Source organism: Anolis carolinensis, unplaced genomic scaffold (genome assembly GCF_035594765.1).
Source record: "Anolis carolinensis isolate JA03-04 unplaced genomic scaffold, rAnoCar3.1.pri scaffold_12, whole genome shotgun sequence".
NCBI classification, from domain to species: Eukaryota; Metazoa; Chordata; class Lepidosauria; order Squamata; family Dactyloidae; genus Anolis; species Anolis carolinensis.
In genome coordinates, this window is record NW_026943823.1 from 20162351 (window position 1) to 20176222 (window position 13872).

At 41.7% G+C, this 13872-nt stretch overlaps 1 protein-coding gene and 1 long non-coding RNA gene across 4 annotated transcripts in view; one reads left to right on the top strand and one right to left on the bottom strand.

Annotated features, from left to right (window-relative positions):
• Positions 1–6423, top strand: part of LOC134294047 (uncharacterized) — a 68716-nt gene extending 62293 nt beyond the window's left edge. The window contains exon 3 of the long non-coding RNA XR_010001030.1: positions 5891–6423. This is a non-coding gene — a long non-coding RNA (uncharacterized LOC134294047). The remainder of the gene's footprint in view (positions 1–5890) is intronic.
• Positions 1–13872, bottom strand: part of il1rapl2 (interleukin 1 receptor accessory protein like 2) — a 584424-nt gene that overhangs the window by 38704 nt on the left and 531848 nt on the right. The gene's annotated exons all lie outside the window — the stretch shown is intronic.

A 13872-nucleotide genomic window follows, 5' to 3' on the forward strand; every position in this document is an offset into this window, starting at 1 on the left:
GGGGAGACTGTGCTGATCTTGGGATACCAGAAGACTATGTAACATGGATAAAGCTGGGTTGCTGTGAATCTTTCGGGCTTTCTCTCCTGACGTTTCACCCACATCTGTGGCAGGCATCCTCAGAGGTTGTGAGGTACCACAGATCAGGAGAGAAAGCTTCTGGAACATAGTCGTACAGCTCGAAAGATTCACAGCAACCCAGTGAATCCAGCCATGAAAGCCTTCGACAGTACATGGATAAAGCTACTATACAATAATACAATAAGTATGTGTCAAGGTAGTGTGGAGGGATGCTGGGCTAGGGAGTTGAAATCGATCATCCATCACCCTGGAGGCTTTTAAACAGAGGCTGGATGGCCATCTGTCGGGGGTGCTTTGAATGCGATTTCCTGCTTCTTGGCAGAATGGGGTTGGACTGGATGGCCCATGAGGTCTCTACTATTCTATGATTCTATGATTCTATGATTCTCTCCTTCTGCTCACCCGAAGGACCATTTTATGCAGCTGCAAAGTGGCACCAACAAAACGACAGTTTAGTCGTTGATTTACTGCTGATCCCAGCAGGTCTAAATACTTTATTATACAAATATATACAGTTACTGAAAGCCATAGCTCTCCGCACACATGGCGCATCTTCTCTGCTCGGCTGGGCTGTTATCTCTACAAAGCTGACATCTCCCGCATTCTTGAGTTCATGAGTTTTAGCAAGACAGTTCAAACGGAAGCCCTGACCTATTGGTCCTGTAGGAAATCAATCAAACTGGCTTGTGCTTAACCCTTGCGCTGCTGGAATGCTTTGCAGGAAACACACAGTTGCAAACACCCAACAGCGAAACTTGATATAACATTTCAATCTAACAACAGAAACATACTAACAGTATGGTCTGCTGCCCTGCAGAGATCTCACACCGCTTCAACATGACTGTTGGCGTGCATCAGGGATCAGCACTCTCGCCATTACTATTCATACTCTGCATGGACATGGTTATGGCAGACTTGCAGACTATGCATCTCTGGATACTCCTATACGCAGACGACATAGCACTCGGCCACATCTGCAGACATGGAGTGATACAACTCCGTGCAAATGGACTTCAACTGAACATACCCAAAACAGAGTATATCTGGAATGTGGCCTCCAAACTGAAAAAACAATTCAGATCAACGGACAAGCACTAAAGTAGGAAGGCCACCCAATTTAAATAGCTAAGGTCAGTGGTCTCCATAGATGGTGACGCAATTCCAGGTGTGCAGTCATGAATAAATGAAGCCTGGTTGAAATGGCAGCAAACGATTGGCATTCTGTCTGGCTCAAAAATGCCTGAACAACTCAAGGCTAAGATCCACGCTACAGTTGTCCTCCCAGTAGCCCCCCCTCTATGGGGCAGCAGCAAAGAAACACAAACAAGTCCTGAACTGAATGGAAATGGAAATGCTGAGATGGACACTTGGGTTGACACTTCTTGACCATGGGCCAAATGATGACATCTGTTACAGACTAGGAATAAACACGAATAGCAAGAAATAGCAGCAAGAAAGATCACGGTAGTACGTCCTAGTCATGAAAAGAGAACCAACATCAGGAGCTGCATTTGGAGATTGCAGGACGGCGACCACGTGGACAAAGACCAAAGGAAAGAAGGATGGACACCGTCAACGAAGACATGTGTACTGCCGACCTGAGAAGGTCCAAAACAAAGCCCCGTGGAAACGACAGTCACAATGCTAACCGCTCCATTGGGAAAATAGCTTAGAAAGCAGAAGTTGTGTGATGATCTTGCCCTTCCCGCGTGGCTCATAGGCTCTTATCTATATTACTAGCTTTGCCCGGCCACGCGTTGCTGTGGCTTATGGGAATCCTTTGTTGGCCAGGTGGAATAGCAGGGAATAGCCTTGCAGTCTCAAAGCCTGGCCGTTTTCTGGAGTAGCTGGAGCTTTTTGTTGTATGAACGTAGAGGCATGGATGAGGGGTTGTGCTGCCAAGTTTAGTGTTTCTGGGATGTGTAGTTTTGTTGTTTTGTCCTAGGCCGAAATCTCATTACGCTTTTATATATATAGATTGGACTGCAACTCCCAGCTTTTGTCACCAATGGCTATGCTATTTGGGATGCTGGGAGCTGCAATCTAGCAACCTCTGCATGATTCCCATTCCTGCTCTAAATATTATGCTGCCTGAGGATGAGACTATTCCAACACAACTTCTTAATGGTGTTTATCTAATTTTCGAATAGTGTGTGTTTGGGATCGAAATATTAATTGAATATTCTCTTTATCTTGGATATTTTTCACTAGGGATTTTGGGGGATTTCTGTGGGAGGATGATTCAGTCTCCTGTTTCCATAGTTTGCACAGATCTAAATTGCATTCTTTTTGATTTAAATGAACCTCAACAATCCTTGGTGTATTTTCTCTGAATTGAATCCCATTCTTACCATGACACTTGCTCTGAATTCACTGTAAGCTTCTGGGGGCAGGGACCCACCTTTAGTTAATTTTCCTCGTGCAATTTTAATTTTATTGTTGTCGTGATGGCAATCATTACAATTAAAATTATAGTTATTATCATTACTCTGCTGAACAAGATCCTCGGAGGGCATCATGTAATGGAATCACCACGAGAGGGTGCCCTTGCAATCCAAGAACAAAACTTGCAGAAAAGTATGGAAGCAAAATCAAGTTGAAGTGGATTGTCTTTCGGCTCAATAGAATTTAAAATAGGTGGCCAATGGCAACATTCACACTTGCCTCAAACAGACAAGAGTTCTTTCTTTCTCCCACCCTGGACATTATTCCACAGGTATATAAACCCCCCTTGCCTAGTTTGCAACAGACCTCACAACCTCTGAGGTTGCCTGCCATAGGTGTGGGTGAAACGTCAGGAGAGAATGCTTCTGGAACATAGCCGGACAGCCTTCGACAACACAACACTTAGAATTTCCCCAATTTTGGTGAGAAAGGTAATTCTGGCACATTTGGAAATCTGGTCAAGAAAGTAGTCAACCACTGGTAGATTTTTCTCATTTTTGTTCATTTTCTTTGTTTGCAGAAATTTGTACAAAAAAGGAGTTTTTGTGCAGATAATTGTGTCTTTAGAACCAAATCTGTATTTTCTGTTCAGAACCTATTTTTATAGGCATTGTTTTCAGGGTCAAAACATTTTTGCACCAAATCAAGGTTTTGTACACATTTTTGAGTGCAATTTATTTCAGAAAATACCGTATATACTTGAGTATAAGCCGACCCAAATATAAGCCGAGGCACCTAATTTTATCACAAAAAACTGGGAAAACATTGACTCCAGTATAAGCTGAGGGTGGTAAATTTCAGAAATAAAAATAGATACCAATAAAATTGCATTACTTGAGGCATCAGTAGGTTAAATGTTTTTGAATATTTACATAAAGCTCAAATTTAAGATAAGACTGTCCAACTCCGATCAAATCATTATTCTCATCTTCTTCAATGTAAATGTGCTTATGTATCCTTTTAATAATAATAGAGTAAAATAATACATGTAATAATAATAATAAATGTAGTAAAATAATACATGTTATAATAATAAATACAGTAAAATAATACATGTAATAGTAAATAGAGTAAATAATAAATGTAATAATAATAACAAGATGAGAGTGAAATAATAAATCTCTTAATAATAATAAAAATAGAGTAAAATAAATGTAATAGTAGCAACGATAACAGAGAAAAATAATAAATGTAATAATACCAATAATAATAGAGAAAAATAATAAATGTACCATATATTCTTGAGTATAAGCTGACCCAAATATAAGCCAACCAGGACCCTCACCCGAGTATAAGCCGAGGGTGACTTTTTCAGTCTTAAAAAATGGCTGAAAAACTAGGCTTATACTCGAGTATATACAGTATGTATAAATACCCATGAGCTGCCCGATCAGGAGAAAACTGAAATTCTTGCCCCAAAGAATGACATTTCTATAGATTCGTCTGGGATCTTACTCCCTCCAGGATCTATACTGCATACTTTCAAACATTTCACCAGTTGTCTTTGACAGATTATAAAAATAATCTTGGTAGCCACCTCTCCACAAAAGTCAACATTGTCACTGAAATACAACACCGCCTGAGCTCTGAGAGTGCAGCATTCTTCCGAACAAAGCAGAGTGTGTTTGAGGATCGGGACATCCGTAGGGAGACGAAGGTGCTTGTCTATAAAGCTATTGTCCTCCCAACCTTGTTATTATACGCCTGCGAAATGTGAACTGTCTATAGATGTCACACTCAACTCCGGCAACAATTCCACCAAAAATCCTGCAAATGTCTTGAGAAGACAGGCAGACAAATGTCAGCGTGCTGGAAGAAGCAAAGACCACCAGCATTGAAGTGATGCTCCTTCGCCATCAACTCCGCTGGACCAGCGACATTGTCCGAATGCTCGATCTCTGTCTCCCAAAGCAGTTGCTATACTCCCAACTCAAGAATGGGAAGTGTAATGTTGGTGGACAGGAAAAGAGATTGAAAAAAGGGTTAAAGCTAACCTTTAAAATCTGTGGCAGAGACATCATTAACTGGGAAGCCCTGACCCTTGAGTGTTCTAACTGGAGGTCTGCTGTGACCAGCAGTGCTGTGAAATTTGAAGAGGCATGAATGGAGGGTGAAAAGGAGAAACGTGCCAAGAGGAAGAAGGCGCATCAAGCCAACTCTGATCGGGACCGCCTTTTATCTGGAAATCGATGCCCTCAATGTGGAAGAACATGCGGGTTAAGAATCGGTCTCTACAGTCACCTACCCTGTTTCTCCGAAAATAAGACATCCCCTGAAAATAAGACCTAGCAAAGTTTTTGTTTAGAAGCATGCCCGCCAAACAGATGCAGGATCGGTAAATGTACGTACCATAGATTGTTGTACATGGAAATAATGGTAGTAACAAGAAATTCTTGTTAGGATTCATAGTTTGAGTGGTCATGCTGGTTTGTGATGACAACTACTGTACAGTATATAATAAATGTTCATATTTTGTTCAACAATAAATGTGAATTTTTCTTCGTGGAAAAATAAGACATCCCCTGAAAATGAGACCTAGCACATCTTTGGGAGCAAAAATTAATATAAGACACTGTCTTTTCGGGGAAACAGGGTAGGTATCCACCACTGTGACACTACACTTGGAAGGCCATCACACTCAAACAATGAGGGATCACCTAAATAATAATAATAATAATAATAATAATAATAATAATAATAATAATAATAATAATAATACAGTAGAGTCTCGCTTATCCAACCTTCGCTCATCCAACATTCTGTGTTATCCAACGCAGTCTGTCTTTTAGTAGTCAATGTTTTTGCAGTCAATGTTTTCAATACATTGCGATGTTTTGATGCTAAATTTGTAAATAGAGTAATTACTACATAACATTATCATATATTGAAGTACTTTTTTGTTGATTTGTTGTAAAACATGATGTTTTGGTGCTTAATTTGTAAAACCATATCATAATTTGACGTTTAGTAGGCTTTTCCTTAATCCCTCCTTATTACCCAACATTTTTGTTTATCCAATGTTTTGCTGGCCTGTTTATGTTGGATAAGCGAGACTCTATTGTACATTTTATTTATCAGCCTCTCCTGATTGATCAAGGCTGGGGTACAACAAAACAAAGGCCTTGTAGAACTACAACTTCCATGATTTCATAGGATTGAACCATGGCAGTTATAGTGATATCAAACCGCATTAATTCCGCAGTGTAGATGCACCCAAAGTCTTCCAACACTGTCAATCATGCTTTCCCTCTCAAGTCCCAATAAAGCGCCACAAAACATGTTTGCATAATGTAAGAGTCTTGTCCAAACGTGAGTAGCGTAAAGCAGTGAAATCCGAATCAAGTCAGACTTTTTCTCTTTGCAGGGAACGAGCTCAAGGCTTCTCAGCGGAACGAAATTTCATGCAAATTGATAAAACAAAGAAACCACCCATTTCAAACAGCAGTAAAGACTGTGCTAATAAAGCCACTTTAATATCAAAGAGCCTTGTCCTTCTGCCTCCCGGCCTTGTTAAATCAGTTTAACAACACTTAAATATATTTCTGCACAACGGCACTATTTCTTGCCTTTGAAGCGAAGCTGAATGGTATTATGAAAGCAGCTGCCCAACTTTGCCCAGTATTCCAACTATCACGTTTCTCAAAAATGGGAACTTTTGGCGTCTGTGCCAAGGAGTGCAAAGAAGGCTCTGCCAGCGTGTGATGAGGATTAACGTAAGAACCTGTCCGTTTGCTTGCAGATTCATTCTTCCCTTCACCCCAAAGCAGTCATTCTTTAAGAATAAGCACAACACATGTGTGCGAGGACTTGCCAAGCGAGCGGAGATGCAAAATAGCTTTTGTTTGCTTGTCCTGCTTTGACCTGCATTGTTCTGTGCCTTAGCAACACAGTTTCATGGCCGAGAAAAGGAAAGGCATTGAATGCTTTGTCTGATCTTGTGGCCCTGAGTGATTGGCACAACTGATGCCGAGTAAGAAGGCATCTCTCGAACAATGGCAAACAACTACAGGAAGCAGCGATATGGAAAACAGAGCTGCCTGACATCTCTTTTCCTTGTCCTTTACTTGGACACGGAGCAGCTGCCTTGGACTGCAGTTGTCTATGTTTCCAGCATTGTCTATGGCCCCATCTACAACCTATATATATAAAAGAGTAACTTTATTTCCCATATCACCATACTTCACCACAGCAACGCGTGGCCGGGCACAGCTAGTACCATATAAAATCCAGGTTGTCTGCTTTAAACTGGATTATATTAGGGCGCTTCCAGACAGAACTAAATTACAGGTTTTAAGGTAAAGGTAAATGTTTTTCCCGACCTTAAGTCTAGTTGTGTCCGACTCTAGGGGTTGGTGCTCATCTCCATTTCTAAGCCGAAGAGCCGGCATTGTCCATAGACACCTCCAAGGTCATGTGGCCACGGGCATGACTGCATGTAGCACCCTTACCTTCCCGTCAGATCTACTCACATTTGCATGTTTTCGAACTGCTAGGTTCGCAGAAGTTGGGGCTAACAGCTGGCGCTCATTCCGCTCCCAGGATTTGAACCTGCGACCTTTTGGTCTGCAAGTTAAGCAGCTCGGCGCTTTAACACACTTGAAATTAATGAGTGAACAAAATCTGGCTACCAGTATTAAAAAACTCTAAAATCAGAACAGTAAATAAGAAGGAACACTCTGAAAACAGAGGAATTCCAGACATGAATCAATCAGGGGCAGCTAACACCACTGAACAAAAGATTCCCCCAGGCAGGAAGAAGCCAGGGCATGAATCCACAGATATATAAATCTTCTTTGCTTAGTTTTTTCCAACAGATCTCACAACCTCTAAGGATGCCTGCCATAGATGTGGGCGAAACGTCAGGAGAGGATGCTTCCGGAACATGGCCATGGAGTCCGGAAAACACACAACAACCCTCTGAATTTAGTCACATCAAACACAACCACAACTCAATGAGACTTTGGAAACTAGGCAGAGCCAGGCTTGGTTAGTCCTCGGATGGGATATCTAATTAAAGCTTGGAGAAGATCCCGACATTGTCTTAAGCCACAATTGACAAACAGTGAGCCGAAAGAGCAATAGTCTGATTCACTCTCAGGCAGCTTCCTATGTTCCTGTGATCCTTATCACCCACATTTCTGCTTCCACCACCATCACAACTTTCTTTATACGTTGTAGTATCCTGGGATTTGTTGTCTCAAAGGGAACATTTAAGCATCGTGCGAAGTGCGGGAGAGTGGCTGGGGATTTATTAGCCGAGCCTTGATCTTCTTTCATTTTACTTTCTTTCACTTTCTTCTCCTCTCCTTCCATTCTCGAATGCCACAATGCCTCTCAAAGGTTATTTCCCCCTCATTACAGCCGTATTTTGCACACCTTCAAAAATGTGCACCGAAATTGCTTCGAGTCCACGGAAGGGAAGATTCCGGGCACATTCCCAGCCGAAGGAGGAGGGGGAATAGAAGAGAGAAAAGACCGTCCCAGATGCCTGTGTTTGAAGCAGGCTCTGGCTTCAATTAAGTTGTCAAGATGGCCCTGCGTCTCAGCAGGCCCAGAAGGTCACAGCAGAAAGGGATCTGCCTCGAAAATTGGCTGAAAGCAAAAGTAATCAATACAGAAGCGTCAAGTGAAGCAGGAGCTACCTTCAGTGATGCTTGCGGGCAGGGAAGGAAAAGAAGCAACCGGCAACCTCAGCAGTAATTGCTAACATGCCATTGTAGTCCTGTATAGATATGTTCGGTACGCCTGCAAAATGTGGACTGTCTACAGACATGCCACTCAACTCCTGGAACGATTCCACCTGTGTTGCCTCTGAAAAATCCTGCAAATCTCTTGGGAAGACAGGCGGACAAATTGTCTGAATACCCAGAGATCACCGTCTCCCAAAGCTGTTGCTATATTCCCAACTCAAGAACAGGAAACATAATGTTGGTGGACAGGAAAAGAGAATTTAAAGATGGGTTTAAAGCCAACCTTAAAAACTGAGGCATAGAATATCAGAGTAATGTGTACTCTGGTCCAGTCTAGGTACTAGTCAGTCTGGTCAAACTGGTCTGGAATCTGGGCCCATAACCAATTATCAGAGTAATTCGCAGTGTAGCAGCAGATGTTTGATGTCAGTGGAGCGCAGAACGAAGAGACGATCAGAGACGATGTGAAAAGTATGTACAAAGTTTACTGAACAAGACAAACAGACTTGCAGACAATAGACACAGGACTCTCACTCTAGTCAAACAGCACAGATCTTCTCAGCAGGCAGAAAAGAACTCATCTGATGCAATCAGCTATATACAAACACACTTGAGTCTGGACACTCCCAGGTTCCAGCCACACATCCAAGGTCAATACAGCTTCTTACCAATTAACTCTTTACACACTATAGCATTTCCTAGATGATGCAATCAGTATGCTAGACACAAATTTCATTTAAACACTACTAATACACAAATCCCACATTAACATAGATGTCAGGCGACTCTGACTGATTGATGAGCCAGGTCCCACCTCTGCTCACCCATCAGACCACTTTGCAAATGGCGAAAGTGGCACCGACCAAGAACGACAGCTTTGTTGATTTTATCTGCTGATTCCAGTGGCACTGAAGCTTTATTTACACTAATATTTACAGTGCTAATGACCAAAGCTGTCAGGACACATCTTGCATCTGCAAGATCAAAACATGGAACTTTTTCTGTCTCTCTCAGAGTCCGTTCTCTGTACACTGAAGCACCTCCTCTGCATTCCACATCCTGTGATGTATCTTCCTGTCATGTAGCTCAAACAGAAGTCTTTGTCATTTGCCTTTCGAGCAATCAATCAGGGCTCACTGCAATTAACCTCTTGACTGCTGGAATGCTTACTGGAATGAAACACATACACTTTTCACTCCATATCACAAAAACACTAACAATAGACACCGAGAGAGAACTGGGAAGCCCTGGCCTTTGAGCGCTCTAACTGGAGGTCAACTGTGACCAGCAGTGCTGCAGAATTTGAAGAGGCACAAATGGAGGGCGAAAGGGATAAACGTGTCAAGACAAAGGCATGTCAAGCCAACTTTGACTGGGACCACTTCCGTCTGGAAACCCATGTCCTCACTGTGGAAAAGCATGCGGGTCAAGAATAGGTCTCCACAGAGATCCACCTCATCCACCAAGACACTCCACTTGGAGGGCCATCATCCTCAGGCTATGACGGATCACCTAAGTAAAGTAAGTAGGTGCACCGGCAGAAGAACAAGACTGAGTCAGTAAAGCTGGAGACATGATCCTGCTCAATATAATTCTCTGGAATTAGTCTTTCCAGCATTATATAAAGGTGAGAAAGAAAGAGGCCCAAGATGAATTTTCAGTTTATGTTGCAGACAATGCCTAGTCTGGAGGAATTTTCAGAGCATTTCAGAAATGTTTTCGTATGGAATTGGCTCAACCAGGGAATTACTCGACATTTGGCTGCAGAGTTAGCAGCAGTCCCTGCGAAGCCCGGGTGCATAGGCCCAAAGCCTGCACCCATAGGGCCAAAGCGCTAATGTTATTTGAGAACACAGAAATGCTGGACCACTCCAACAACTATCATGTCAGACTACACAGAGAAGCCATTGAAATCCACAAGCATGTGGACAACTTCAACAGAAAGGAGGAAACCATGAAAATGAACAAAATCTGGCTACCAGTATTAAAAAACTCAAAAATCAGAACAGTAGATGGGAAGCAACACTCTGAGGGCAGAGGAGCCCCAAGGATGGCTAATGACTCTGAACAAAGGATGCCCTCCAGGCAAGAGACAAACCTTTCCAATGCTAATTAGGGTGAATAACTGAAACATTAGCGCTGGCTTCCAACTGACAAAGGACTCTTGTCACACCCTGGACTCTCCACAGATATATATCTACCCCCTTGCCTAGTTTATCCATGCCTCACAACCTCTGAGGATGCCTGACATAGATGTGGGTGAAACGTCAGGAGAGAATATTTCTGGAACATGGCCACACAGCCCGAACAACCCTTACATAACTTATCCGAAAGTCATAGGTCAGTGTTTCGAATCTCACGTTTTTTGCATGGCTGACTGTCCCTAGTGTTTCGAAATGTCGCTTCGTTGGTACAAATCTAATGAATTAGACCCGATATACGAGTTACAAACAAAGTTTTGCACATCCCTAATAGCTACACCCTTCCAGCCTTTTGTCCTTGCACTCTCCCTGTCTTTGCTTCCTCTATTGCAAGGCAGCTAACAACAGACCCAAAAGAAAAACTGCATGCTGGGGGATTCTCAAAATTGTCATTAAAGAAAGAGAAGGGGTGGGAGCACTTCCAAGTTCTGCCTAGCTGACTCTTCACATAAACTTTGGGTCTGATTGTTTTGTTCTTGGTGGAGCAGCATTCAAGTGCCTGACATTGAAATTTCAGCCCCAAAGAGATAAGAGTCTGAATGAAAGCCGGAACTCGGCAGCAAGGCACAAAGGAGAAGCAATATTTTCCCTCCCCGTTGCAGAGAACTCTCTATGAACTCGTGGTTCCATTTCAGCAAAGCTATTTGATCCATTAATACAGAGCTTCCATCCGACAACTTTGTCTAAACCAATATGCCCAAGCCTTGCCAGCATAGATCACTTGCAATTGAACATCAAGGGAAGGAAGGAGTTGTTTGCAAAAAAAGGAGAACTTTTTAAAAGGAGAAGGATCCCTGACAGCAAGACATAAAGCTCATTAATATGACGCATCTAAAAGGGGCAGAACGGCCCCATAAGTAACCTTTGGCAGGAATGGGAGGTGTTCTTTGGTGTTGCTTGGAAACAGGAAAGGATGAAAGGACGAGAGAAGATTCAGAGCTTGCGATTAGACAGGTGTTTGCAGGAGCAGAGTTCCAAAAAAGCTCACTTGTGGATAGCAGGTCTGACTCTCCTTTCAAACATGGCTACTGGGGGATTCTGAGAGTTGTAGTTCGAAAAATAGCTTCCCCAAGCCTTGGGAAGGACATGGCAGCAAGGTGGGATCTTCTGTGCTGGGGCTGGGCTGTGGCGCAGCTGGTTAGTAGCCAGCTGCAATAAATTACTACAGACCGAGAGGTCATGAGTTCGAAGCCCGGGTCGGATTGAGTGCCCAACTATTAAATAGCCTAGCTCATTGTTGACCTAATGCACCTGAAAGTTAGTTTCATCTATCAAGTAGGAAATTTAGGTACCGCTTATGCGGGGAGGCTAATGTAACTAATTTAGGTAAAGGTAAAGGTTTTCCCCTGACGATAAGTCCAGTTGTGACCGACTCTGGGGGTTGGTGCTCATCTCCATTTCTAAGCCGAAGAGCCGGCGTTGTCCGTAGACACTTCCAAGGTCATGTGGCCTGCATGACTGCATGGAGCGCCGTTACCTTCCCGCCAGAGCGGTACCTATTGATCTACTCACACTTTGGGGGTTGGTGCTCATCTCCATTTCTAAGCCGACGAGCCAGCGTTGTCCGTAGACACCTCCAAAGTCATATGGCAGGCATGACTGCATGGAGCGCCGTTACTTTCCCGCCGGAGTGGTACCCATTGATCTACTCACATTTGCATGTTTTCGAACTGCTAGGTTGGCAGGAGACTAATTTAACTAATTTATGACACCATAAAAATGTCCAGCAGCGCACGGAAGAATGAGGAAACACTCCATCAAGGACTCGGTGTCAGAGTGGATGATGAAGCAGCAGCTCCCCCTGTGGCCGGAATCGAGCATACCCTCATGAAGCCGGAAGCAGGAAAAATGTTAAATTGCCTCTGTGTCTTTGTCTCTGTCTGTATGTCGTAGATCTAACGACATTGAATGTTTTTATTTGTGATCTGCCCTGAGTCCCCTTTGGGGTGAGAAGGACGGAATATAAATACTGCAAATAAATAAATAAATGAAAAAAAATCTAAGTCCTTGTTGCGCTGAATAACGAACAACTGTATATACTCGAGTATAAGCTGACCCGAATATAAGCCGAGGCATCTAATTTTACCACAAAAAAACTGGGAAAACATTTATTCCAGTATAAGCCGAAAGCGGTAAACTTCAGAAATAAAAACAGGTGCCAATAAAATTACATTAATTGAGGCATGAGTAGGTTAAATGCTTTTGAATATTTACATAAAGATCTAATTTAAGATAAGACTATCCAACTCTGATTAAATCATTATTCTTCCATGTAAATGTGCTTATGTATCCTTTTAATAATATTAGAGTAAAATAATGCATGTAATAATATTATTAATTATTATTATTATTATTATTATTATTATTACAGGAAAATAATACATGTAGTAATAAATAGAGTAAAATAATAAATATAATAATAATATCAGAGTGAAATAATAAATATATTAATAATAACAATAAAAATAGAGTAAAATAAATGTAATACAGTAGAGTCTCACTTATCCAACACTTGCTTATCCAACGTTCTGGATTATCCAATGCATTTTTGTAGTCAATGTTTTCAATACATTGTGATATTTTGGTGCTAAATTCATAAATGCAGTCATTATTACATAGTATTACTGCATATTGAACTACTTTTTCTGTCAAATTTGTTGTATAACATGATGTTTTGGTGCTTAATTTGTAAAATCATAACCTAATTTAATGTTTAATAGGCTTTTCCTTAATTTTTCCTTATTATCTAACATATTCGCTTATCCAACATTCTGTCGGCCCATTTACGTTGGATAAGCAAGACTCTACTGTAGTAGCAACAATAATAGAGAAAAATAATAAATGTAATAATACCAATAATAATAGAGAAAAATAATAAATGTTCCATATATTCTCGAGTATAAGCTGACCCAAATATAAGCCAAACAGGACCCTCACCGAGTATAAGCCGAGGGGGGCTTTTTCGATCTTAAAAAAAAGGACTGAAAAACTAGGCTTATAATCGAGTATATACAGTAAATAAAATAAACCCACTGGATCAGACCATTGGTCTACCTTCCTTCGCAATGATAAACGGGCAATGGTTACCCAAGTTTAGAGAATAATCTATTGGGAAATGTCACTGGGGTTTGGTTCCTGGACCCCCTGTGGATATCAAAATACAAAGAAGCTCAAGTGCAATTATATACAATGGCATAGTAAAATGGCATCCCTTATATAATATGGCAAATGACTCAAATGAGTGCTAGAAAAAGCCTGAGAATATGTGAAATACGGAGAGGACATTTAAATGTTGTGCTCAACAAATGGCAAAAGAAAGGTTTTCGAATTCCCTCCCAAATATTTTCAAGCTATTGAAAGAGTTCTACTTCATTCGAGAGTCTCCTGAATATGCATAAGCCATGACCATTACGGTATGCTTCAAACTAACTGTATCATACAAGCCATTACGTTTG